Here is a 26,330-nt window from a genome sequence, read left to right as displayed (position 1 = left end):
TTGATTATTGGTTACATACATCTTGTACATTGAAATACGTGTATTGATACCTTCGAAAGGCTTTTGTAAGCCAATATAAATGTAAAAAATAAAAAATTATATACAGATACGTTGCTAAACATATTTAGTACGGATTACACTGTAATCCAGCTATCATGCTAAAAAAAACGTAACCTAACGATTGTAGGCTCAATCCAGAAACGTTTTTGAGGGCCTAAATCGAACTTTTATTACCACCTCGCTCATCTTCCACGTCACAGTCTTTACGCAAGTGACTCGTCATCCATGAAACTCGGAATCCACTGGCTCCCATCGAAAAATAAAAAAAAAACTCTCCAGAAAAAGATGTTTTTTAAAACCATTCTGGATCCCCTTCATTCTGCCTGTCCTCTTCTTTCCAATGGGGTAATAGCTTTGCCATGCTCGATTTGCCATAGTTTAGGTGCTCGGTTTATTTTATGTTGATTGTATCTGCCTGCTCAAGCAGAATGAGGAATTATTAAATAGCAGGTTTGCACCAGGTCTGGATCCGCCTCGGGTGTGGCGCTGAGTGGCCGTGGATTACGTGGTATGGGCCTTGTGCTAATAATATGTCTAAGAGTCGGTTGTGGTTCAACCAAACATCCTGTGGGATTTCTCACTTGTGATTTTAGCACCCCTAAATATAGGGGTTACTTCATTATTTACTTACTGGCAGGTAGGGGTGAGGGTCCTTGTCCGTTCTTCTGCAGTACCCCACAGCGGATGAGTCTCCTGACCCTGGGGGGATGTCGGGCTCCCAGGTTAGCCCCGTTTTCCCTGAAAGGCCCCCTTGGCCTTAGTCACATTCCAGCCGGCTGTATTGATTTCTGCAGACACAGTCACTGCTCCTCCCCGATTAGAATCAGCAACTGAGTTGGGTAATTGGTGTATTCCTCTAGCGAGGACATTGTGGCGAGCAGCAAATCACAAACATGCTTTATTTCCGGGCTTGCCTGCTCACGTCTGAATATTTTTCAAATACTTGTTTAAGGCTCTCTTTGCAATTTAGAAGTGCTTTACTTCTACTTCCAGTGGTCGGAGTCTGCGTGAGAGGGGTTTGTTTGCCCCTGCTTGACCTTTAAATGATTGCAGAACGGACAATGTGTATATTGCCCCCATCTCCTGTAGGGTCCTCGATGTCTCACTATGCTGTTTGCCCTCCTTATTCTACTGGATAGGCTTGTTAACATCCATTTGGTGGTTTGTGGTTATGTTGCTGTCTGGCGCCGGCATTGAAATCCTCCTTCCGATGTTTAAAATACTTTGGCACTTGAAGGTGCAGGAAAGTGCTTCAGAGCAATACCATTGGTTTATACTTTGTGGGAAACTACTGTTTTATCAACAGGTGGCACTTTCTTTTCAAAGACCTGACTTGCTGGGCTTTATTCTTTCATTGCACCACAGTGCTACTTGTTGCCTAGCCAGTGATGCAGAAAATTTGCCTTGTTCATATTCGTTACCCTGCTGGAGGGAAATACAAAGGAAATATATCAATCTTCTACAGATAACTTGAGAGTGATTTCAAAGCAGTTTCAACTTCATCTTCAGTAATAACCTTAGTGTCTATTTGGCCTGTTTTATGTTATCCTCTCACTTAAGCTGTAGCCTATATATTTGGTCTGCGAGGTCATGTCACTCATTCATAACCATTTTTAGGGGTTAGAGGAAGTCCCTCTTCTAATCATCCTTTAGGGGGATTTTAACCACGCCCATGTTACGTCAGTCACTTACATTGGTTGGTGGACTTGCCTTTTAAAATCTGCTTGTTTTAATTCAGAAAGGCATGCATATGTCATGCCTTTTCCAGAGTTTAGCCTTCCTCAAGAGCACCGGTAAACTACAGGAAACCTACGAGGCTCTATGTTTTCCGTATGGTTTCTGGACTACTTTTTCTCTGCACTCCACAGTGCGATCGCGCTGTGTTTTACACTTCGCTATCACTCTCGTTTTTTTTTTGTTTTTAACTTACTATGGCAAGAAAAGTCCATTACGCGTTTACAACGCTAATAGCTCTAACTCATTGTAACGCGAGACCCAGTGCATTGCAAATGCTTGTTTTGGACTTGTGATTGATTTTCTTCCAGGTCATGTCTCATTTTTTGGGGTTTCAATCCTATTCTTTCTTTTTTCAACCAATAGCATTTCTCATGAGTTGTCGTTTTGGTTTACATCATTGACTACATCAGTGGCTCCCTAACTTTTTAGAACCACGACCCACTTTTAAGATCAACAACCTTTCGCGACTCACCTACCTTTAATGAACATGAGGCTGGGCAGTTTGGAATGTTAATAAAGAATTATGTGGTAGCGCTTTTTCCTTTACAGAGAACATGTTTTCCAATCACATGGCCACTAAATTTGCACATACATATGGTTATACCAGTAAAACTGTATAGCACACAAATGATAAAGTGTGGAAATTGGGTTTCTGTGAATATTTGTCATTTGTACATCACCAACTGTCTTGATTTGTGTTGCCCCTTTTGAAATCTCGGTTTCCAGCACACATCAGAATTACAAAACAAGCATTTGCAATGCAACGGGTCTCGCATTTTGTCGAGTTATAGTGGGATCGCGCTGCGAAATAAAGAGAAAAAGTAGTCCAGAAACCATATGGAAAACATGGAGCCTCGTATGTTTCCAGTAGTGGGTCGGTGCGCTAGAGGAGGGCTTAACACCGGAAAAGGCATGACCTATGAATGCCTTTCACTAATCAAAAGAAGCGGATGTTAAAGGGCCATCCCACAAAACAATAAAAGGAACTGACGTGACATGGGCGTGGTTAGAGGCCCAAAGAGAGATTACATCAGGGGATTGAGCACTTTGCTCTTGCCCCTAAAAAGGCTTCATGCTTGCTTTCCTAACTGCTGGATGCATTAAATTACTTTACAGGTATTAAAATTTTGTTATGTATTGCAAAAAACAACAACCTAAAATGTCACATGATTCGCTTTAAAAACTCCTCTCACTTTACACTCAGAGAGAGAAAAGTAAGCACCAATCATCATGCTAAAAGAAGAAAGCAGTCTGCCAGTTCACAGCAGAAACCAATATGCTTCCTTGTTTCTCCATTCATTGCAATAGGCCTAACTGTGAGGCTGAAATTCTAGAAACATGGATTTCCCCTAGAGTGCTAAATATGCCATGCTGCGCTTAGAGTTTCCACTAGCTGCACTATCCCGGTTTGGCGCGGTGTACTAGTCTAGGCTCTCGACCCAAGTCTGCGCTACTTCAAGCACAGAGGCAATTCTCACATTCATTCAGATAAATAGCAGGTAGCCTAGGACTGTTTCTTTTTCTAAGGGGAATAAGAGTCCCTCTACTGGGTAAACTACTGAATGAGGCTGTGAAGTTTCCCTGCAGAGGCTTACTCGTTTTAAATGTAATCCTATGACAGTGTGGTGCAGCGCCCAGGAGCCCATGCTGTACTCATGTTTATTTATAAGCTGAGGAAGTTGGGGGGTGAGAACAAGGTAGTATTGGAATACTATAGTCATCATTGTGTGCCTTGTTCAGGTGAGTTATCGAAAGGAGCAAAATAATCTGATCTACTGGAGAACAGAGACAGAAAGGCTGGGGATGGCTTGAAGTGGTCAATTTTGCCACGAGGTTCTCTCTGACAGCAGGCACATAGGTCATTTAAACAGCTTAATGCGTTGTTAGGGATTTTAGAAAATAATAGCAGGTTTTAAACACAGCTTTACACTATTTTTTGGAGCTATGAGAAGCATGTCCATTTCCTGTCATTCTTCAGCTTAGTGGCAAATGTTCTTCAGTCATGGTTTACGATATATCTATTATAACCAAGTGTTAGTGATAAGTATTGCAAAATAATGTAGCTCAAAGGAATCTTCTTGTGCATCTCCTTCACCATAATTAATGTGTTTGCCAACAAGTGGGTATTTATATTTTCCCTTCCTCTCATATTGAGTAATTAAGTACTCAACTGAATAGCCGAACCCTTCTATATCACAGAATGTTAATAAACCCAGCATGGCACATTTGTATCACACACTTGAACTGATTTAAGAATCCTTTATGCAAATCACTCCTTACATTGGCATTTGTCATATTTTAATTTTTTGTGACTTAATTGTTTACAAATATAGATCATACATTTCTGCCAACAAAATTTCCAAAAGCCCCATTTGATAATTAATTTACATCTATTCATGTGCGCTCCACTCACCCATTAAAATTGATCATCTTTGATGCAAACATTCTGTTACAGATTATTTTTCATGTTTTACTTATACTCTATTCAGCTATGTTTTCACTTTCTATGTCAAAAGTTTAAATTTGTTCTTATGGTACCCTTTGTCTTAGATCAAGCCCTCTTTTTACATCTCTAAATATTTCTAGTCAGATGTACTGCTTCTGAAAATTATTAATCCTATCCCCACAAATCCCATCTTGTTTAGAACATGATTACAGTTTGTTCGCCATGCCATAAGATAGGATTATTTTTCAGATTTAATGAACAGGTAGCCTCTTTTGTAACACAAATGCTTCAAGGCCTGAAGATTGTTCTATTTTCAAAAATTCTGACAGACGGACATGCATAGACATCTATGTATTAAGGCTATGTAAGATGAATCCTTCTATGTGCATGAGCTGTTAGTTTTGTTGCCATTTAGAATGACTGACATGTTGAAAAGCTTTTATTAAAAATTTGAAAAATAAAGATGGTAAAACAAAGTATTGTCATGTTGAAAAAACAGTTATCAGAGGTACAGCACATTGGTGACTATCAAATTAAGGGCAAATGATTCCCACTAAACTCTAGAGTTAGATCTAGAAAAAAAAAAAAAGCACCATGGAGAAACAATGTGGCCCCATAGATGTACAGAAACAAGAATAATTTGCAAACGTGGTATACATGAGCATAAAAAACGAGAACAAATAATTTTTAACACCTTTATTTATCATTTTTACATAACATAACATGGCAGTGGAATAAGTCACAATCACGGTGTACAGTGATCGAGGCGAGAGGCCTTTGGAATCCTTACAAAAGGGAAACATGCACCAGTTGGGTGTCAAAATGATGGGAAGCAGTCACTCAGATCTCTTAAACAGGCCCCCAGTATCACCCCAATCAGGTTCCACTGCCACGTGCGACCAGTCATCGCCTTCAGAGTCGGTAGTACCGTCACTATCCCTAGTTGTCGAGTCACGGTCAGGGTCCAGGAGCTTATCACTCATGCACTGTCATGTTTGGAGATCCTCCCCCACCATGTCATCATGTCTAGTTAGCGTCATATGAGTTTCCGCAGCTAATGACAATTCTACTACATCCCTGTGCCAATTAGCTAGTTATGGAGTGTGCTGTCCCATTCACGAGATGGCCATCCTGTGTCTGACCAGTACCAAAGCTAAGTGCAAAAACTTGTATGCTATCTTCCAACGTTTGGGCTTTTTGATGTTCGCTAACAAGCAGCTTTGAGGAGTCGCCACCACCCGCAGAGAGGTGACCCACCCCAGTTCGCCCACTACCTGGTTCCAGGAGGCCTGTATCATACCGCAGTCCTAGGCTTAGTGAAGAAAGTCAGCTTCTGTTCACCTGCATCAGGGGTAAGTATCAAAGTGAGCATGTGACATGCAACTCAGGGCCCTGGGGGTCTGGTACATATGGTGCAAAAATTTGTAATTTACTAGCTTGAAGTGTGCATTACTGGACACTGTCTGCGTGAGCCTGCATACAGTGCCCAGTCCTCTTCCCCCATGGGTGCCTCAAGGTCGATGTCCCGACCATACGAGTCCGTGGCAGGGGACCGGCCACATCCACCCTCAGAGCTTTGATTAGTAGGGAGATCAAGTGCCCACTCAATTCACACAACAACAGGGTTCCCATTGTGCTGGAAGTCCCTGGTGCCATGGGATAAAAGGGCCAAGTCTGTTTGGCTATTTCCTGCCAGGGCGGAATGGTGCAAGAAATGAACCAGCCCCGGCACAAACTCTGCATGTGCTTCTTTAAATGTAATGAAGGTCTTGTTGGGATACAAGTCCTCCAGTAATTCACAAACTCCTTTCCTCCATGCCTAGAAGGATATTTTCTTAGAGCCAGTTGTCGGACCGGTGCCAGTATCTGTACCGGTAAAGAGAAGGACTATTAGGAAGAAATATTTTATAATTCTTGTATGAGGAGGAAATAAGATTTATTTTGAAAGGGTATAACATAATTGAAAAAATCCCAGTTAAAAAAAAAGGTGGTGGCCTTGGAAAGTTGTTCACTTACCCGGACTCTATTGTAAACCGTAATGTAAATTTGTTTGTCTATAGTAAATATTTTTTCATTATATCTTTGTCATTTAACATAATTACTTATACTGTATCCCTCAAACACTCTCTCGTCATTAACAATATGAGTTTTAATCATTGTATTCATTTATGTGAATTAAAATTATATTATATTTATTGTAAAGTTATTAGGCTATGTTCTATCATATATAATTAAATTATCTAAGTGTCCTCAGCTTTACTCTAACTCCAAATTAAATTAGTAAATAGAACCTTAAACCACCTCACCCCTAAAAATTACCCTTACCATATTATCATAATTGGGTTAATTTTTGTATTTAATTATTTACATGTTTGGACTTCTATTCTTTTTTTAAATAGTGTACCCTTACCTGAACTTTAATATTATTCTTAAACTTAAACATAATATATAACTATTTTGTAATATTACTAGCCTTTTTTCTCAGTGATATAACTTTAATTGTATTCAATTATATGGAATTAACGAAAATTACACATAACTTAATTAAAAGCATAAGCATTTGAAAAAAAATACACTTGAAGCACGGTAACTGCTTAGTCTTTTTTTAAAGGTTTAACCTACCTCAATGATGTAATAGCAAACAATGGACCAGATGTACTAACATTAGGAATACAGATTTCCTAATTGCGAGTCTCTCCGAATCACAATTAGGAATTGGTACTCCTAGTGTTTGAAACGTTTTTGGGTTTCATTAGTGATTCCTAGTGAGTTGCAAATAGACCTACCTCATGCAAATTATTGAGGTAGGTTGTCATTTGTGAACCATTAGGAATCACAGCCATCACAGGGATGGAGGCCTGCTGAGGTCAGCAGACCACCATTGTCTGTGGTTGCTTTTTAATAAAGCCTGTTTTCCTTGAAGGAAAATGGGATGCATTTAAAAAGAAAAAATTGAAACTTTGAAGTTTCATTTTTCAAGTGTAGACAGGGGTCCCACTGCCTACCCTTAAAAAGTATTGACAGTGGTATTTAGTTATTGTCTGATTAATTAAAATCATTATGATTAGCAGTTACGTATATACGATGTTAAGAATTTCCGAATCAGTAAAGAAGTTTAAAAACATTTTTACAATTATCAAAATGCAAAAACAAGCAATAAACACACGGGTTAACTTGGGGAGCAGTCAATGTCTAATGCTCACCTCTAAGCTTGGTGCATAGTTTGGGTTAACAAGCGGGTTGGAACAGGCAACCGCATTAAACTGACTACAACAAAGTGCAAGGTAGAAAATCGAAAAACACCAGCAGCGATAGAAAGACCCGCCTAAAGTTTAGACCCAAGACCAGCACTGATAGTAGCAGAGGAGTCTGTGGACGGCTTAACCAGTAACTGGAGTCACAATGCACAAAATACATGGTAGAGAACAATGACCGACTTTTTGCAGCGGGGATTAGGTGTGGCAGGCTATCTCTCATGCCTGAGTCAAGCGCCTAGTTAGCAGTTTATGTTCAATAAAAAGAGCCAGCATGCGCAGTGGCTCCAGTGGCTGAAAATGTTTGTGTACAAATTACAAATTACTATTACATTCCAGTTTTTAGTAGGGTTTTCCATTCCCCCAGTAAAGCTGGGCGGCTGCAAATAATATGCTGGAAGGATTCATTGTACTAACCGCACCCCCTACAGGTTATTGATTCCGAAGGCCGGTGCCATCTGGCTAGGTGATTCAGGAACAGCCATTCACCAGGCTTGAAGGCCATGAATCTTGCTTTTTTGTATTTTGAGTAAGTACAGGCTAGGTGGCTTAAAGGGTTCCTTTGTTGTTAGAAATTAATAATAGCCCACCCATGCTTGCGTTTTGCTAAAACATCCATATCGGACTGACGAGAAACTAAATGCATACACTTTTTAATGTATTGCTTGAAAGTATTTTGGCCCATGTGTAAGTCCCAAAGCTCAAGCAATAATATTATTCTTTATATTATTCTTTACGTACTCAAAGTGGGTCCAATGGGGACCCTTCCCCTTTACGAATGCATTACCACTACACTTCTGTAGTTGCTAAATTATTAATGTTTTGCCACCAGAATTCGGTCGCAAAACATTAATACATAGCATTCCAAATCGGTATTTGGAAGGGAGCCCCTTCCAAATAACTTATCGGTATCTGGTCGCAAACCAAACTTGCGATTCAGTAGATTGCTACTGAATCACATTTTTGGCTTGATACATGCCAAAATGCCTTTTTCCGGTCGCAAATGGCCCGTTTGTGACCGAAAAAAAGCTTGATACATGTGACCCACTGTACTGATTGACAAGGTGATAGTATTAAATCTTGCAACTAGCCTATATCAATGTATATTGGACCACCAGTGGATCAAGGTTAGAATACAGGGATTACCTCATCTCTTGCCTATAACCTATCATGCAAACTTGAGTGTCAGGATAGACACCAATTTATCATATTTTGGCATTGTGTTATTCCCTTCGCCCAGCACTGCAAGTTTGGCTGTAGGCAGTATGGTTACTCCTAGTGTACTATTCAGGCATTAAAAATGTCTTCCCAAAATGTCATCACTATAGGACATAACCATATCACGTGAAATTAGTTTTCTATCTGTAAAAGCGCATCATACTCTGTTTTACCGGTCTTTTTAACTCTATTCTGGGTGTAAGAGATCTGGTGTACCACTTTTAATTGGACTAGCCTAAAACCTGCTCGAGTTGCAACCTCTTTTGGGTATTATAGTGCACCCTCCTGGGCTCTGTCATCCAGGTCGCCTGTGTCCACCACAGAGTTTTCCTTTTTTGACAAAGGTCCCGTCTAGTTGCTGTTTATGTGTTTTATACATCAGGGAGACTGCCTTCTGGACCACCTATTGTGAAAAATGCCAGTGTTCAAGGCTGCCAATCTTGTATCTGGGAAACCGCTTCAGCATGAGCCATTATGGTGTAGAGAGCCTCTGACATCCATACACACCCAAAGGCCTGGGGCTCAATTCCTCTGCCAGCTCCAGACATGTCCCACTGTGGAGATGCCTATTATATAGCATTTATGAACCTCAACAATACATTTACTTTCCTTAATTTATTTTCCTTCATAGGTTAGTACGACTAGTTGATATGTTTTCCCACCCAAACCTTGTGGTAGCTGCCCTCCGTGACCTAATCACCGTGGCTGAGTGCTGTACCAGGCTCAGTGTCTCCCTCTATCGTAGACTGCTTCCTGGAATCCAGCTTCTTCACTTCATGTCTACCAATTCCGACTGAAGCCTCCTGTTGAGGTGGAAAGGTCCAATCTTTTATTACCAGTGGATGAGTAACCCATTAATATTGTTGTAAGTCTGGGAATTATATTCTCCCATCCTATTCTCCTCTGGTCAGTTTGCATAGTGCGATGTGTAGAGCGCTTCCATCCCATAACAATGTATGAGCTGAACCATTAAGTTTATGCAAGTCTTATGTACACATCATGGCACATTTTGTAGCACACATAGGAATTTTGGGAGCATTACCAATCATACAGAGAGGCATGCCCCTGCAGTGATAGTGACAATGACCTCCAATTCTGGACGTCTCTCTGGAAAGCAGATAGTATACTATACAATTATATCCATGGGAATTATCCACATTCCTCGTGACATATACCATTCGGTCTCAGGACAATAAATGATTGAGCACAATCCTGTGCCAGTTAGGACTGAAAGTGGAGCAGTTCTCAAACAGCTTAAAGATGACAAGAATCCTATCAATTATGTCTTCAACTTACCGTAGGAAGTTATCTGCATTTAGGGGTATTCTTGCATCTTAATCAGCACTCTATCAGAGCTCTCTGATTACCGCATCTCCCTGACACAGTTTGCCAAAAGCACCAAAGACTATATGAAAAGTAGTGGTGAGAGATGCATCCTGTCGAGTTCTCCTTTCTAGGGTAAGTTGTTCGGACATGGGGCCATTCACTGATACTCCTGCAATCAAGACTGCTGAGGAGGGCAACCTATGATAGAAACTGTGGATCAAACCCCATTTTTCTAAGGACATCCATCACATACGGACTTTCGACTGCCTTACCTGTATACAGTGACAGAATGGTCATTGGTTCTATGACTCTATTGGTGTACTCTGGGCATCAAAAAAGACACCTTAGATTGTGTCTGGTGCTTCTGTAAAGCATAAAGCCTGATTAGTCTGGGTATTCTAGTTTCTCCACCACCTTTTTCAAGAGTTCACAAATAACTGTATCCACTTAAAAGAATTGTGCACGGAGGACATTTGGCCTAAAGTTTTCCGATCTTCCTTCATCATCCACACGGCCTCCAGGAATTCACTGTTGGATCCAGAGAGTGTTTGGGTCATTATGTTCTTAACTAAGTCAAGGAGATCTGATCCCACCAGCCTCATGGTATTTATATTGACATTGTATATGTATTACCTTCAGGTGAGTACTAACTTGTGTGTCATCACAAAACCGTCAACATTGTCCCTTTCCTGTCCATTATAACTATCTGTGGCTTTCCTCATACTAAACTAAACGAGTAATCAATATTTCCTATCTCATGCATATCTTACAAAGCACAACATTAGCTATTCTATACTAATCACCACTGCAGAACGGGAATCTGAAAAAGACAAAATAGCATAACGTTTTAACAGCTTTGGGTAATGCTTAGTTACTAGAAGAAAATAATTAAAATCTGGTAATAAATATTAAATTTATATTTCAAATAGTAAAAACGTGGTTGGGGCACAGCAAGGAATCACAATGTTAAACATAGTTGCCTTTTATGAATTTCGATAGGTAAAATCTTTTATATCGTAACCAGGGCACATTTCTCAAAATCACGACCCAACTGATAAGATCGCATTCCTAAGTAAATATCTCATGACTGCATTTTACACAAATGTGCTTATTTTTTAATAATGCTTGGCATTAACTGTTTTGATCGTCAACATTTAGATCCAAAGGAGTGACAGGCACATGCAATCCCATGAATTATCCTTCAATTACAAAAAACGTACCTTGTTTCATACTCAATTGAACTTACCTGCTGACATTTATATAAGGCAACCTGGTATTATTTTACTTTAGATTTTGGTGTTTCCCTCTGCCGGGTTTCTACTGTAGTTTCGAATTCTGCTTCCTGCCCGGGCTTTTGTATTGAAATGATCATACATGTACCGATGAATGATGACGTTATTGGTAATTCAGCCAGAATGCTTGGTCTACCTTGGATAAGTCAACAAATTATCTTAATCATGGAACAGACTCAAGCCTTATCTATCATCGTTGTATCAGGGATCTTTGTAATTAACAACGTGTATCTTTGAGTGACCTTGATGTTTATATGTAGATTGATGCATCTAAATAGGGGATTGTTTAATTTTTGACAAACGGTACGTGTAATCTATTGATGTCTCTGTTTAGAATTTATTCTTATATTTTACACAGATAAAAATATATATGCGAAGATAGATTCTTTGTGTTTTATTTTTCACTTACATAAAATTGTAAGAATTGGAATTAACATGCAACTAACTAATATGCAAAGGTGGTGTTTATTCTATTTATTGGCCCAGTAACCCGTGACCTTTCACAACATTTACATTTTGGGGACTCTCTATCCTTTAAATTGACCCAAATGTGATGTGCACTGAGGGCTAGTTTCACAAACGTTCATTTCATAAGAAAGAGACCTTTACTCCAGCAGTAATTCTGGAGTAAGCCAAGTGTAAGTCATACCAGCTCACAAACATCTATTTGTGAATCAGGCCTCGAGTGAAGTTGTTTTAGAACCACGTCAGACCTGTAATTGAGGGCACAGTGTGCACTGAGAATAATGTAATGATCTGTAGACCGAGGAGCAACATTGAAAGGCATAGCTACTTGCAAGATCTAAGAAGCAAATGTGCTATTTGAGGGGCTAAGGAAGTATCTCTGTTGTCAGGAAATAGAGTTGCAATATTCTTGAATAGCAAACTTCTTTTGTCGGACTAGAGCGTTGTTTACAAAGAATGCTGAGATCTACTTGAGCTCCAGTATCAACTTGAGGGAAAATATGAACAAACGAAATGAGAGCATATAGCCATCAATGTCTGCTGTGAAACTGACAAGGAAAGCTAAAGAATTAAGTAGAAGAAGCTTTTGAGGAGGCAGCGGACTTCATACACATGTTGTGGTCCTGCCCCCACTTGACTACATAATGGAAGGCAGTGACTACATATGTAGCGGAAGTAATTGAATGAGAAGCAGAGTGCTTGTTGCACTGGTTCCCCCACCATACCAAGACCAGGGCAACTAGTAAACTCCAGGACCTAGCGTATATCCTGGCTAAACGGGAATTAACAAAACATTTGAAAAATTCGATGGCTCCCAATATCCAAAGCTGGAAAGGGAGTTAGGGAGATAGGCAGAATATGAAGGGTTGGTTCAGAAACGGGAGCTGGCTCGAGGGCGGGGCTTCCCGGACCTGATGACAGCTTGGGAACAGATTATCATAGCATTTCAGGATGAGGTAGAGCCTCCCCAGACAGAATAGACTATCCACACCATACCGAATGCACCATGCAGCGACACTCCCTTCATAGTAGACCACTGGCAGAGACGAGGCCTGAACACATACATGCCCTATGAACAGGAGTAAGCAAAGAGGCACCCTGATACCATACAAGCTTGGGTGCAGCTGGACATATTGGCACATGACAGGGCGCGGGTGGGCGGAGGTGGCACGGTGGGTGGGATGGGGCTGCAAGAAACTGGAAAACTATGACTCTAGTCAGCTGACTAGAGCAATACATTCACTACTGTTTTAGTCAAGCATGAATACAATAAGACCAGGATGTACTGAGAAGGATGAGCAATAGCAGATTGCACTATCCCTTGGTCATGATCTCCATGCTCAGTGGTTATGTACTAGCAGCAAAGCAGTGACTAGTCAAGCAATATTATATAAATAAGCATTTGTGTACCCAAGTTGGGGAGTTGTTATGTAATAGAAAAAACAATAAAATATGTTTACAAAAAAAAGTAGAAGAAGCTTTAGAGCAAGGGAGCAGTGGCAATATATAGAAGAGGTATTTAGACCACTAGAACAGGGAAACACAATCATAGAGACAAAATGAAAGAGTCTGTCATTAAGGTAGTACCATTGTCACCACAGCACCTATGATTAAGAATGAAATACATTAGACTAAAATATGTCACCAACTTTAGTGTGAACCTGGGGACACTATAACTTTCCCCATCCTCAGACACACTCTTTGAGTATACCCAGTAATTAATTTGTAAAAGAAAAAGTGCTGCGGCCCAAAGATTTGTTCAGAATCCTGCAGCCAGTGCTAATGAAGGTAGGGATAAATACCAAGGGTGCAGTACGTTGATTCCTACTCATCCATTTTCACACATCACCAACCAATTCTTGCTCCTTTATCTTACTCTTACATGTTTTTATCCCTGCTTTCTCACTTTGTAACTGTTTTTCTTTATCCTTCTTCCACCTGCTTTTCCTCTTTTGTGCTTTTCTTCCTTGATCTGGATCACAATTTGTTTCAGAAAAATAAGTGCTGTTACCCAAAAATGAGTGTCTGTGGCCCCACCTGCAAACTTTGGCTCACAGTAAGCTCTGGATATCCCACAACTAAGTACCTACCCAAGTCTGTCTACCAAGTACCATGGGGCCAAATAAATGCAAATGCTGAACCACGCAAATACATATGTAATTTAGGTAAGAAAGGTAGTATATGGCAGAAAAAAATCGCACTTCCTAATGGTGTCCATATTAAAAAGTACAAAGTATAATATTGTATTATTCAGGTGCACGAGGCCATGTGCCCTCCTACCAAAAGGCACAGGATAGTGTATAAGAGAATACACTGCATACAATGAACGCAAAAGACCACAACACTCAAACATGTACAAATTCAATAAGCACAGGTGTAAGCTAGTATGAAGCAGTTCTATTACTAAGACATTCGATATTCATCTTTGTAATCCAGGAGGTCATTTATTCGGATTGATTTTCATAAATTCAAAAGGTGCAGTCAAACAGGCACAGCCAACACGTGTTTCGTCACATAAGTGACTTCTTCAAGGCTGTAGAAAATAACAGAACCAATATTGAAATGTGTACAAAAGTTTAGGAACATCAAACAAAAAGTAAGGGAACAGAGCAAAACAGTGTGTGCATAGACATGGCAAATTGAGCTAGTGTGAGAGCGTGATGTAAAATGAGACTTAAAGTAATAGTGGAGTATCCTCCGATGGTGATAAAGTGTGGACCCCAAATTGCAAATTAAGTGATGTGAGTAAAGAGTAACCAATGTTGATATCCGATGAGAAAATGAATAAGATGTATAACTTGTACCCGTGATCACTAAGGTCGGTGGCTAGATAAAGTGTTTTTAAAAAAATATTTAAATTAAGATGGTGGGTAGGTGTAAAAGAAATGAATAAAGACATACCTATAATGGCAGTAAAAGGTAGGTATTTCACAAATGGCCAGTCTCAATGGAATCTTGAGGAAAAAGCGAGAGGAGAGAAGGAGAGTGGCGAGAAAAAAGAAGAGAGAAAGATACGGAAATAAGTAACTTTTTAAGAAAGTAAAAAGAAAACGCAGTAGAAATATTCAACTTAAAGCCTGGGGCAGGGCAACCTGTGTTGAATAAATAGAATGCAATGCTGGTTTTTTCATCCATGTAAATGTACCACCCTATAAATTAAAAAGTGGTAATGTCTGAGGGTAAAAGGTAAGTAATCCTAGGTCCTCCGAAGGTTTGGGGACCTTAGTAAGTCCTAGAGATAAAAACAGTGTTAAATTACATTAAACCCACACTGTTCTTTGTTCACCCTCATTAGTCAAAGCAGTGAACGACATATAAACAGAATACGGGAAGCGTGTAACCGCCAAAGCTATCGGAGGGGACTGAGTATGTGGAAAAACGCTACCGGTAGTAGACGCCAAGATCGGGTCATAATATTTAACAAGATAGAAAACTTAAAAAACTTAATCAAGGTAGTAATTCCCACAAGACATCACTGTGTAGCAGTCAAAACATCTTGTGTGGGTCTGTGAATGTGATAAGGTGATTGCGGTAGTAATAGCTAAGCTAGGGCCATATCACCGTTAACAAATACAGGGACTTCTAAAAGTAATTGAGCAAACGGCCGTGAGGAACGTAAGGTGGACGGCAGTAACATGAGCCTGATATTGGCCAGAAATAAACAGGACTTTTATAGTGCAGTAAGAATCAAAAAAGTATAATGCCCTGAAGCTGTCATCTAAAAAGTTTATTGTGACGGTAACTCAGCAGTTGGTCAAACACTTACCGATACGTAGGTATATGAGCTCTCTATTGTTTTGGTGCGAAGCTGTGTGACTAAGCCCGGCGCGTTGTTTAAATAATGGAAGGAGTTTCGGGTGTCATGAATGGACTCGCATGCCGTAGGCATCCGGAAGTATAAAAGAGGTGGCCAAAACCAGTGGCCATGTTGGAAGGAAACCCGGACAGTAAAGGAAGAAATTTATATTGAGCCAGAATAGGGTTAGTACAGAGATTACCTTGTAAGCAAGTGAATAGAGGAAGCAGACCCAAAGTCAGGGAAAGCAGTAATGTTAACATAGGTAGATTACACAGTGTATTGGTGTGTGAATACCACCTGTGATACGTGAAATGGCAAGAAACAGTACATTGAAAATAGATAATCCCATTGGTGACCACAACATACAGTTAAAATAGTTAGTTAAGTATTGAGTACAAGTTAGACAGTAATTCAGATTTTACATATTAATGTATGTTTTAAGAAAACAGCCCATGGACTGAGAGAAAAAGGTTGGAAATGGTATTAGCATATCAGTTGTATATGATCTACTTGTTTAAACATAGAAGTGCAGAAAACATTAGTAACAAAGGGTGACTCCAATTATAATTAAGTTAAATCCATGAATCTATGAGTTACATGATTAGTAACCTTTCTTATAGAATAGTATTAGTACATACACATCACATGAGTAGCATTGTGGTACCAGGTTGGAAGAATATATTGACAATAGACATGTGTTTAACTAGGAATTAGACATAAGCCCTGTAGAGGAAAGTAAACCTACGTGAGGAACACGTGAAGCTCCTTCTCAGTATTTAAACCCTTCTCTACAGCCCGTAGTTGAAGTATCCATTTGGCCTCACATTTACGCAAATGTTTGGTCACCCCCTCTCGGAGATGGAGCGATATGTGTGATGCCCAAAAATCTGATCCTGGGAATGTCAGATTCATCATGTAGAGAGTTGAAATGCAAGGCCATGGGGTAACTGAGATTGTAATTTCTGATGGCCCTGATGTGTTCCTGTATACCTTCCTTGAGAGGGCGTATAGTGCTGCCAACATAGATGAGTCCACATACACATATGATAACATAGACTGTGTATTTGGTATTGCAGTTGATGAATTGCCTCCCATGATAGGTGGTTGTTGTATTATATGTGAATGTCACAGTTTTATTGAGTGCAAATTGGCACGAGACACAACACCCACATTTGGAGAAACCAGACGGTTTGTTGGGTAGCCACATTTGTGATTCAGAGGTGGGGAGGGGCGCTAAAAAACTGGGACAGAGAATGTTTCTTAAAGTGTGTCTGCTACTGTGGGTGATGGATGGTTTCTGTCCGATAAGCTCACCCAGTTTGGAGTCAAGAAGTAGTAAATGCCAGTGTTTTTTGAGTATTTGAAAAAGGACACCACTAGCTGGACTGTACTTCATCACAAACAAAATATCCTTTCTCAGGTTCTTTTTAGGTTTACTTAGACCTCTAATCAGAAGTGTGTCCCGCTGTTTAGAGAGTGTGCATTTCCTAGCTAAGTCAATGGTTGTTTCTGAGTAGCCCCTGTTCTGGAAGCACTTCGTCAGTAGTTTTAATTCTTGTGTGAAGATTTCATTGTCACTGCAGTTGCGCCTGGTTACGATCATTTCACCGTAGGGGATAGCTTAAATTTGGGCTTTGGGGTGTGCACTGATAGCATGTAAGATGGAGTTGCATGCAGTAAGTTTTTTGTAAATTCTAGAGGAAATGTTGTTGTCTGTAATGTATAAGAGAGATCCAGGAACTCAATGCGGGTGTCATCAGTCTTATGTGTGAAGGTTAAATTGAAACCATTGGTATTCATATGCTCAATGAGTTTGGTCAGGTCTTGTCTGTCACCTGTCCAGATAGTTAGAATGTCATCTATGTATCTCCCCAGAAGAGGATGTGTTGGGTAATATTGTCAGGGCATTTAGACAAAAGGTGTTGTCTCTCAAATTGTCCCATGTAAAGGTTAGCGTAGGAGGGTGAAAATTTAGAACCCATTGCCACCCCTTGGGATTGTTTGTACCAATGGCTTTCATGTAGAAAAACATTGTTCTCAAGGATTAGTCTTGTGAGGTCTAGAAGCATCATGGTATGTTCATAAAGTGTGGCATCCCTGTGTGAGAGTGCCAAGGAAAGAGCTTCCATACCGCGTTTTAAAGGGATGGAAATGTATGGAGAGTTGACATCTAAGATAACGAAACAACAATCATCCGTCCAATCTATGTCTTCTAGTTGACACAACAAATCCTTGGTGTCCTGAATAAAAGAAGGGAGGTTGCGTACCAGTGGTTGTGAGAAATGGTCAATGTATTCTGAAATATGTTCTGTGGGTGAGTCAATGCCAGAGATAATGGGTCTGCCAGGAGGGAAAATACCTGGCTTATGGACTTTAGGTAAAATATAGATGCAGGGCGCCCTTGGTGTTAAGTTATATAAGTATTTGTATTCAGGGTCTGAGATAAGACCAAGACCTTTCCAATGTGATAGTCTAGCACCTATTGTTTTTGCTATGTTGCCAAGGGGATTGTCAGTAAGTCGTATGTACGCATGTGTGTCTCCCAGCTGTCTGAAAATTTCAGAAATGTAGTCCATCCTGTTCATAAGCATCACATTGCCCCCCTTGTCAGCTTCCCTTATTACAAGATCAGTGTGGGTAGAAAGTTGGTTGAGAGCCTGGCGTTCCATGGGACTAAGGTTATTTTTTTATCTAAAACCCTTAGTCCTATGTTTGTCCTTACACCTGTGCTTATTGAATTTGTACATGTTTGAGAGCTGTGGTCTTTTGCGTTCATTATATGCGTGTATTCTCTTATACACTATACTGTGCCTTTAGGTAGTAGGGCATCTGGTCGCGTGCACCTGAATAATACAATATTATACTTTGTACTTTTTGTACTTCATACTAGCTTACACCTGTGCTTATTGAATTTGCACATGTTTGAGTGCTGTGGTCTTTTGCATTCACCACACAAATACATAGTAACATTAACATTAGTGAATGAACAGTAACTCTAGTTTTGTGGGTGCAAGTTTACAATATTACTCATAGTAGAAGATCTGAGTTCAACTTCAACCCCAACTTTTCCAGCTCAACTTAGACAAGACCACAATTGTGATTTTCGGAAAGAAGACCTCTCCACTGGACTCCTCCTGGTGGCTGGCAGACCTAGGGCCCATCCCTACCTCTACCGCTCATGCCAGAAACCCAGGAATCATCTTAGACAACAAACTCAATATGATTCCCAAGCCAACTCAGTGACTTCCACCTGCTTACACATCTGGAAGATGCTATGAAAAATCTTCAAGTGGCTACCAGAGAACACCAGAACAGTCACACAGGCACTGCTAAGCAGCAGACTCGATTAAGGAAACACACTCATCTCTGGACTCACCAAACAGCTCCTGAACGGTTTCCACATCATCCAGATTGCAGCACCAAGACTCGCCCTCAACCTACCTTGCCCCTTTCAGATCTCACCACACCTCAGAGAACTCCACCAGCTACCCATACACAAACACGCCCAATTTAAACTCCTCATGCATAAGTACAAAGCATGACTCAACATGGCCCTGCATACCTCAATAGCTGCATGCATTTCTACAGGAGTGTCACTTGCCCATGTACCCCTCATACACTGTGGCAGAGCAGGAGGTTGTGCCTTTTCCTATACCTCCCACAAAGCATGGAACAACCTTCCACAACACATCAGAACCTCTTCACCACTTCCTTTACTTGCACACAAATCTGAAGACCTGACTTTTCAAATAACCTCCAGCGATTCCTCTGACCTACCCTCCTGCTAAGCACCTGGATACCTTCGCTGGTCATTAGTACGCTATACAAATTGGCATAACATAAAATAACCTAGATGTGAATTACAAGGAATGTCAGATTTACTCTGGTCCCAAAACAGACCCAGATGCAGATCTACAGTGAGAGACGCTGTGAGTGCATTGTTACAATATTATTGTTAGGCATAAAGATAGAAAGTAAACCTAAATAGGATTTCTAAAGAATATGTGGAAGTACTAATTTCCACTACAGGAAGGCTTGAATAGCATTTGTGAGGCAAGCAGAGATTAAATCCAATCCCAGCACCACTGTCATAGGGGCTGGGTGACAGGCTGTATTAAGTCATCTTTTCGCTACTTGATTTGACTGTTGTTGAACCTTCCTATTAATTCATATAGCTTTGAAAACATTTTCATAACATCGCAGTCAGCAATCGCTTCAAATCTAACAATAAGTTAGCAGAATACATAGGGTAGATCCTTCTTGACAGTCGACCTAAATCTCAAAAGCCACCCAATGCCAGCCATTGTATCAAACATATAGATGACAGATGGAATGGTTTTCATGTGACCGTGCATTGCCAAACTCACCCTTTGAGGGTTGAGGTGTGGGGGATCCATATAGACAGACCTTGACATTTGAGGTTTGTCATGCCAGCTTGTCACTGGGTAGCTTGTCTTGTTCAAGATATGCTACAATATTAATGATGACTCCCAATATCAATCTAAAAACCCATCTAAGGTCTTTCCACTTGAATGTAGAGAGCAAGTTCAGTTAAGTCATCTTCTATAAATATGCTTATTTTGATGGAGTACAGCCTGCCACTGGACTTCCCTTCCATTCAACTAATGAGGAATCACTGGAAGAGTTAATGTCTTTATTGATCTTCGGCGCTCAGTGCTTCTGCACTGTGGGGTGCTTTTACTCACTCGACCCAATCTCTCTCTTTTGGTGATGATGGTAGGAAGAAACATTCTGCATTGCTCATCTCAGTTCTGCATATTTTGTGACAGTATATTTTTCTCCTGCAACCATTGCATTTCTGATCCTGAATTTGCAAGTCAGGCTTATGTGGGATTTGGCTGCCGAATTTCAGCTAGAATTGGGCATGAAGGCAGACAACAGCATTAATTATTCCACAATGATGGATCAGCTGTTGAAGCAGTCTGAAGCTGAAGCTGAATCTGAACCTGCCATACGGAATGTCTACCAGTTTCTTCGTTTTTGAAGGAGTTTTTTAATAAACAAAAAAATGTATGACTCACGTCCGATGACGATCAGGGACTATAAGGCCTAATTGCGGTTGTACTTCTGAAAATCAAGTGCTCCAAGCACATTTTCACATGCATGACAACCAAATGTTGGGTTTCAGCATGTAGCATGGAACATGTACTGTTCATAATTCACATTCTTCCGGGGTTCAATGTATATTTTAGGCCTTGAAAAGTAGAGTTGTCCGTTTTTGAAATTCATATATGGTGCCACGTGTCAAGAGCAATGGAAGGCAATCAGGAAGCCCCTCTCTCTCCTCATCTTTTACATCTACGGCAACAATATGGATAAAAATCCTTGATGCATCTAGCACATAGAAGATCAAAATTTTTGAACTCACTCGTATCGGAGTCGGCAGAGCACCTGAAGCCAATACACCTAATGAGGCAGCGTGAATATTTCCACCACCACCTACCAAAGATTTCTCAAGCTTTGGTCACTGGCTGATGTAGACATACTACTCACAGGCAGGAAGAATATGAGAGAGAAAAGACAGAGTTCTCTAGTAGCCAGAAGGCCACCTCATCATTAGTGTGCAGTTGCGAATAACACTGACACCCTGATTCGTGTAGCAACAGTAATTTTTAGTAACAATAAACAGTAGAGCACAATAGGTAGTTCCAAAAACTAATTTCTTTTCTTTAAGAGTTGAATGTGAGGTTTCCACTCTTTGTGGAGTGTGATGTTGTCCTAATTTTCGGTGATACATTATGAGAAGACATGCAGTGAAATGAAGGTGTTCATTGATGTGTCAGAGGAAGGAGGGCAGGAAAATCAAGCAGAAGCATGAGTAAAGCAAGCGTGGAGTAGCTATGAAAGGAGTTGAGTTCCCAGTGGCCATTGACTGAAAAGAGATGGAAAAGGTGTGAAAAGTGGGCGAAGGGATGAGGAAACTTCTGCACCGTGCACACCATCTATCAGAAGAAGAGAGAGAATAAATAATGTACCAGGGTTTCAAAATACTGCAGAAAGATTGTCTGTTTTCTAATCTGCCTTGTAAAATCAAAATAAAACTACTTAGTAAATACATACGTTTCATATCTCAAAGGCTTTATGATATCCCAGGAACATTATGTGAAGTCCTGTATTAAACGCTATATAAATTATACATTATAAAAGAATTCTCTCAATATCCTTTATGTAAGGCGCTAACCCTGATCATTTGTGAAACACAGCTATGGTTCTAACACTGGGGCCTGGCCTCTTCTACAGTGGTGTAACACAAATGTATGCCCCCATGCAGATTATGATGAGGTCCCCACGAGTCTCCCATACCTCACAGATATTCAATGACCTTGGGCTGAAAGAAGGCCCCTTAATGGGTTGGGGACCCCTTGGAAGAATGCCTACCACAAAACTGTAGATGCTGCAAGGGCCTGTGCTACGCCCCTGCTCCTTTGCCATATTAAACAGGCACTTACAAAGTCAGTAGCTCAGGCATGGCTTCCATAATTGTGGCTTTGTCAATGCTTGTTTTAAGCAACTTTTCTGTCGGGGTTGCTGTTGGGCATGGATGCCATTTGGGTCACCACAGGTCGCCGCTGCGACCCCCGACTTGCCAATTGCGACTCCTGGCACTGTCTTTGCGATCCCTGGCCTCAGAGGTAGCAAAATCAATGCCAGGAGCATAGGGACAGCTCGTCCTTATAGACCTTGCTTGGGGCTATACTTTGTTTTCAATTCGTTTTTATTACACTGATAGTGAATGATATAATATTATTCACTATCAGTGTGCTAAAAAATGTAGTACAACTAGCTGGAATATGACCCCCCCCCCCCCCTTGGTAGCTAAGATAAGTAAAAAACACTTTTAAATGTATGGTGTGTGCATGCTTGTGGGTGAGAGTGTGCTCATGTAAAAGATGCATGCGTGTGTGTGTGTGAGTGAAAGCAAAGATGAAATCATGTGTGATGTCACTTCCGCTACCCCTGGCATTTTGATGAATTGACATCCATGCTGTCAGGCTCTCAATTTAAAAACAAAATGGCTAAATGAAAAAATATTATTTGGTCTCAAAAAGCATACATTGCCAGGGAAGTCCCTGGCAATGTTGGTAACTACTTTGTATGTGGATATCCTCCTTGCGAAACAGTGGTCAATAAAGGGAACTACTTTTAGTGAGGATGTGTTTTTTGTAAAAAGCAGAATATCACTACTCACAGCAAATTTATCCAGGAGTAGATTGACACATTTCCCATTTTCTGCGTGTTGCAGTGGCTATGAGAAACAAGCATTTGCATGTTTGCTCGATTTAGACCTATTAGCGTTGTAAATTCCTAACAGAACTTTTCTTGCCACTTATATTGAAAATGAAAAGTAAAACAGTTGACATAAGCAAGCCGTTTCAAAGCGCCATGGTCATCATGAGCATGAGCGCGAAGGAGATACACAAAAAGAAAAAGAAGTTTGCTTGTAGTCAAACGTATCAGCAATCATGTAATTATCCATGTAATGGGGCAGTCTGCAAGGCAGTAACAAAACTTCCCCAAGGAGGGACAAACTTAAAGCATTTATCAGTGATAAAGTATTTTTGAAAGGCAATCCCAGGAACGAGTGAAAGTGAAGGGAGTGTGGTGGGCGTGGTTAAAGGCCCACAATACTTACAACAGGTCAAAGCGCTTGTGCGCTTGACCTAAAAATGGAAGGACACAACAGACCAATTGATGAAGAGAGTTGACTGAACGCCCTGCTATGGTTGTTATATAAATTTAGTGAAATCAAAAGGGCTTGGCTAAGCCAGATCTAAGTGCTAACTTACACAAAGTTATGTTATTTCTTTCATACTTACCAGCATCTAAGGATGCCAAAAACTACCGGCCAACCCCCTGCTTCCATTCACAGCAAAGGTACAGGAAAAAATAATCAACAAGCAACTCATGACATACCTGGGGCAGAAACAGCTACTCAACACCTCCCAATCCATCTTCCGCAGCGATCACAGCACCGAAACTGCCTCATTGCAGCCACCGATGACATCCGAACCCTCCTTGACCGGGGAGAAACAACAGCTTTAATCCACCTTGACCTCTCGGCAGCCTTCGACACTGTATCCCAAAACATGCTGATTGGAAGACTCTACCACATCGGCATCAAAAAGGACATGCTCAGATGGAACACCTCCTTCCCCACTGGAAGAACCCAGAGGATCCACCTCCCACCTTTCATCTCTGAACCCAAGGAGATCACCTGCGGTGTTCCCTAGGGCTCATGCTTCAGCCCCACGCTTTTCAACATATATATGACCCCACTGGCCAACATCGAGAGCATACAAAATCTTGTCAACATCATCAGATTACATACTTTCCTACGCAGATGACACCCAACTCACCCTCTCATTCACCGACGACCCCTCCACCACAGAACCATCTTCCACAGATGCATGACAAGCATCGCTGACTGGATGAAAAACAGCTGCCTGCAGCTGAACACAGACAAGACGGAACCACTGATCTTTGGCAATAGCAGCAATACATGGAACGACTCCTGGTAGCCATCAGACCTAGGACCCGCGCCCACTTCCTCCGACCATTCCAGAAACCTCTGAATCATCACTGACAATAAGCTCACTATGAAATCACAGACTAAAGGCGTCCTCGCCACCTGCTTCCTCACTTTGCGCATGCTACGTAAGATCTTCAAGTGGCTACCTCTACACACAAGACACACAGTGACACAGGTCCTCATCACTAGACAACTATGGCAACTCCGTCTACATAGGAATCACCACACACCTCCTTTAGAGACTTCAGACCATACAGAATGCCACAGCCAGACTCATCCTCGACCTTCCCTGACAAACCCACATCATACCCCACCTCATGCAACTCCACTGACTGCCTGTCCAGTAGAGATGCCAATTCAACCTGCTAACCCACATACACATGGCTCTACACAACCAACGACCCGCTACATTAACCAAATCCTGACCTTCCACCAACCGTTGAGAAGACTACTCTCTGCCTGCCTTTGATTTGCCCATACTCCCCACATCTACCAAAGCAGAAGTGGAGGAGGTGCCTTCTCTCACAACGCAACAAAATCCTGGAACGGCCTCTCCACTCACTTCTATACCATCACCTCACTTCCAAAATTCTGAACAGCCCTCAAGACCGGGCTGTTCGAATAAGCCTCTGGGACCCCCCAAGCGCCTGGATACCCTATTGGGTGAGGAGCCGTGCTTTATAAATCCTGATTGATTAATTGAAGACATTTCGCATGCACTGTGGGAATGTAATAGTTTAAAGCAGACAGAAGAAAAAGCATTGCATTCATTGGTAAAACTGGCACATTATTAGTCAGCTTTAAATAGCTGGTACTAGTCTGCTTTGAATTAACAGCCTCGCTACTGTACCCCAAAAAAAGAAAAAAACATTTAGTAATTCCTCTAAATAAGGTGCGGCTTATTATGTAACACCACACAAATCATGAATCCGGTGCCACAGACTCATAGCTGCCAAATTTCCCAGGTTGGTTTTATACTAGGATAAATAAGACTACAAATCCCAGAATTCTAAGAAAACCAGGACCTGAATTGTGTAGTCACACGTGAAATAGAGCAATTTGGAAGCTATTACTAGATTAAGAGGTTCTGTTGAGTTGTGATGGCAACAGCATTTGCATTCCTAAGTACCCGTGGTCAAAGTGGGCAGGATCAGAGGGGCACGATATGCCCATACTCTCATGATTTCTGATACATGGTTCACCTAGTTTTTGTAAAAAAGGACAACTGTCTCGGGACGGTTAATTCAGATAGTTTAGACGCCTTAGCTGAAGTGACATTCAATGAGTCTCCTGTGTGGTAAAACCAAAGTTGGACAGAGAGCTAAACAACCCTTCGTGCCATGGTACCTGCTTGGCTGAAGGACATGCAATTGTGCGCTGCTATGAGTTAGTTGCAAATGAAAAAGATGCTTTTGGGCCTGTACTGGCTTTAGTTGATTGAATCTCAGAAGCTTTGCAATGAAATACATTTATTCTTTTTGGGTGGTAGTGCAGAGAGTTAACAACTGGGCTGTGAAGTGTGTGCTTTTAATTGTAATCGTATTTCTATAGCACGCTTAGTACACTTGGAGGTGTTAAAGGGGCAACAATGTAAAATAATTGCACTACGTGCAATCTGGGTATTACTAAAATCTATATTTTGGAAACACCGTTTTACCAATATTCTGTGCATTTTGTAGCAGTCTATCTTATACTGTGTGTAATGCAAGTTTAAAATAATGAATTACATATTCACATTGCCTTCTCTCACAGACTATGTATGACCTGTAGCACTAAAAAATACACAAGGCACTTTTCTCCACTGCTCAACCAAGACTTAATTGTGGGGTTTCATAATGTACTATAGCACATTTCCCAGTAACAACTCTTTACATTTATTTTTCATTTAAGCTGCATGTCATTTTACATAGCTAGCTATCTGACGCTGAAAGGCCAAAAAAGCTTACAGAATATTTTATTTTTAAGCCTCACTTTAGACCCCAGCTCCCACGCCAACTGACCCCACCCCACTGCACGCAGCATCACATTTGCTACTCTTTTTAAAACGCATGTCGACCACTTTAAGTACCTCAGAAATCGCAAGGATAAACTTCAGCTGCTTCCTCAATTCACTCCAGTCCCAGATGCCGTTAGTGCAGCCTTCCCCTCTCTTGCTCTTTTCTCGAGTGCGCCTGCGCCCGGT

The 26,330-nt window shown here is 40.9% G+C and overlaps 1 long non-coding RNA gene across 1 annotated transcript; it reads right to left on the bottom strand.

Moving 5' to 3' along the window:
* On the bottom strand, positions 1-26,327 carry LOC138250275 (uncharacterized). Its single transcript, XR_011194921.1, has 3 exons — positions 26,217-26,327; positions 23,533-23,633; positions 1-1,485 (listed from the first exon to the last, which is right to left on the bottom strand). It is a non-coding gene; the product is annotated as an uncharacterized lncRNA (long non-coding RNA).
* Between the last annotated feature and the right edge of the window lie 3 nt (positions 26,328-26,330).

This window comes from Pleurodeles waltl, chromosome 8 (assembly GCF_031143425.1).
Source record: "Pleurodeles waltl isolate 20211129_DDA chromosome 8, aPleWal1.hap1.20221129, whole genome shotgun sequence".
Classification (NCBI taxonomy): Eukaryota; Metazoa; Chordata; class Amphibia; order Caudata; family Salamandridae; genus Pleurodeles; species Pleurodeles waltl.
Note: the sequence above shows the minus strand (reverse complement) of the source record. Positions and strands in the feature narration are given on the sequence as shown.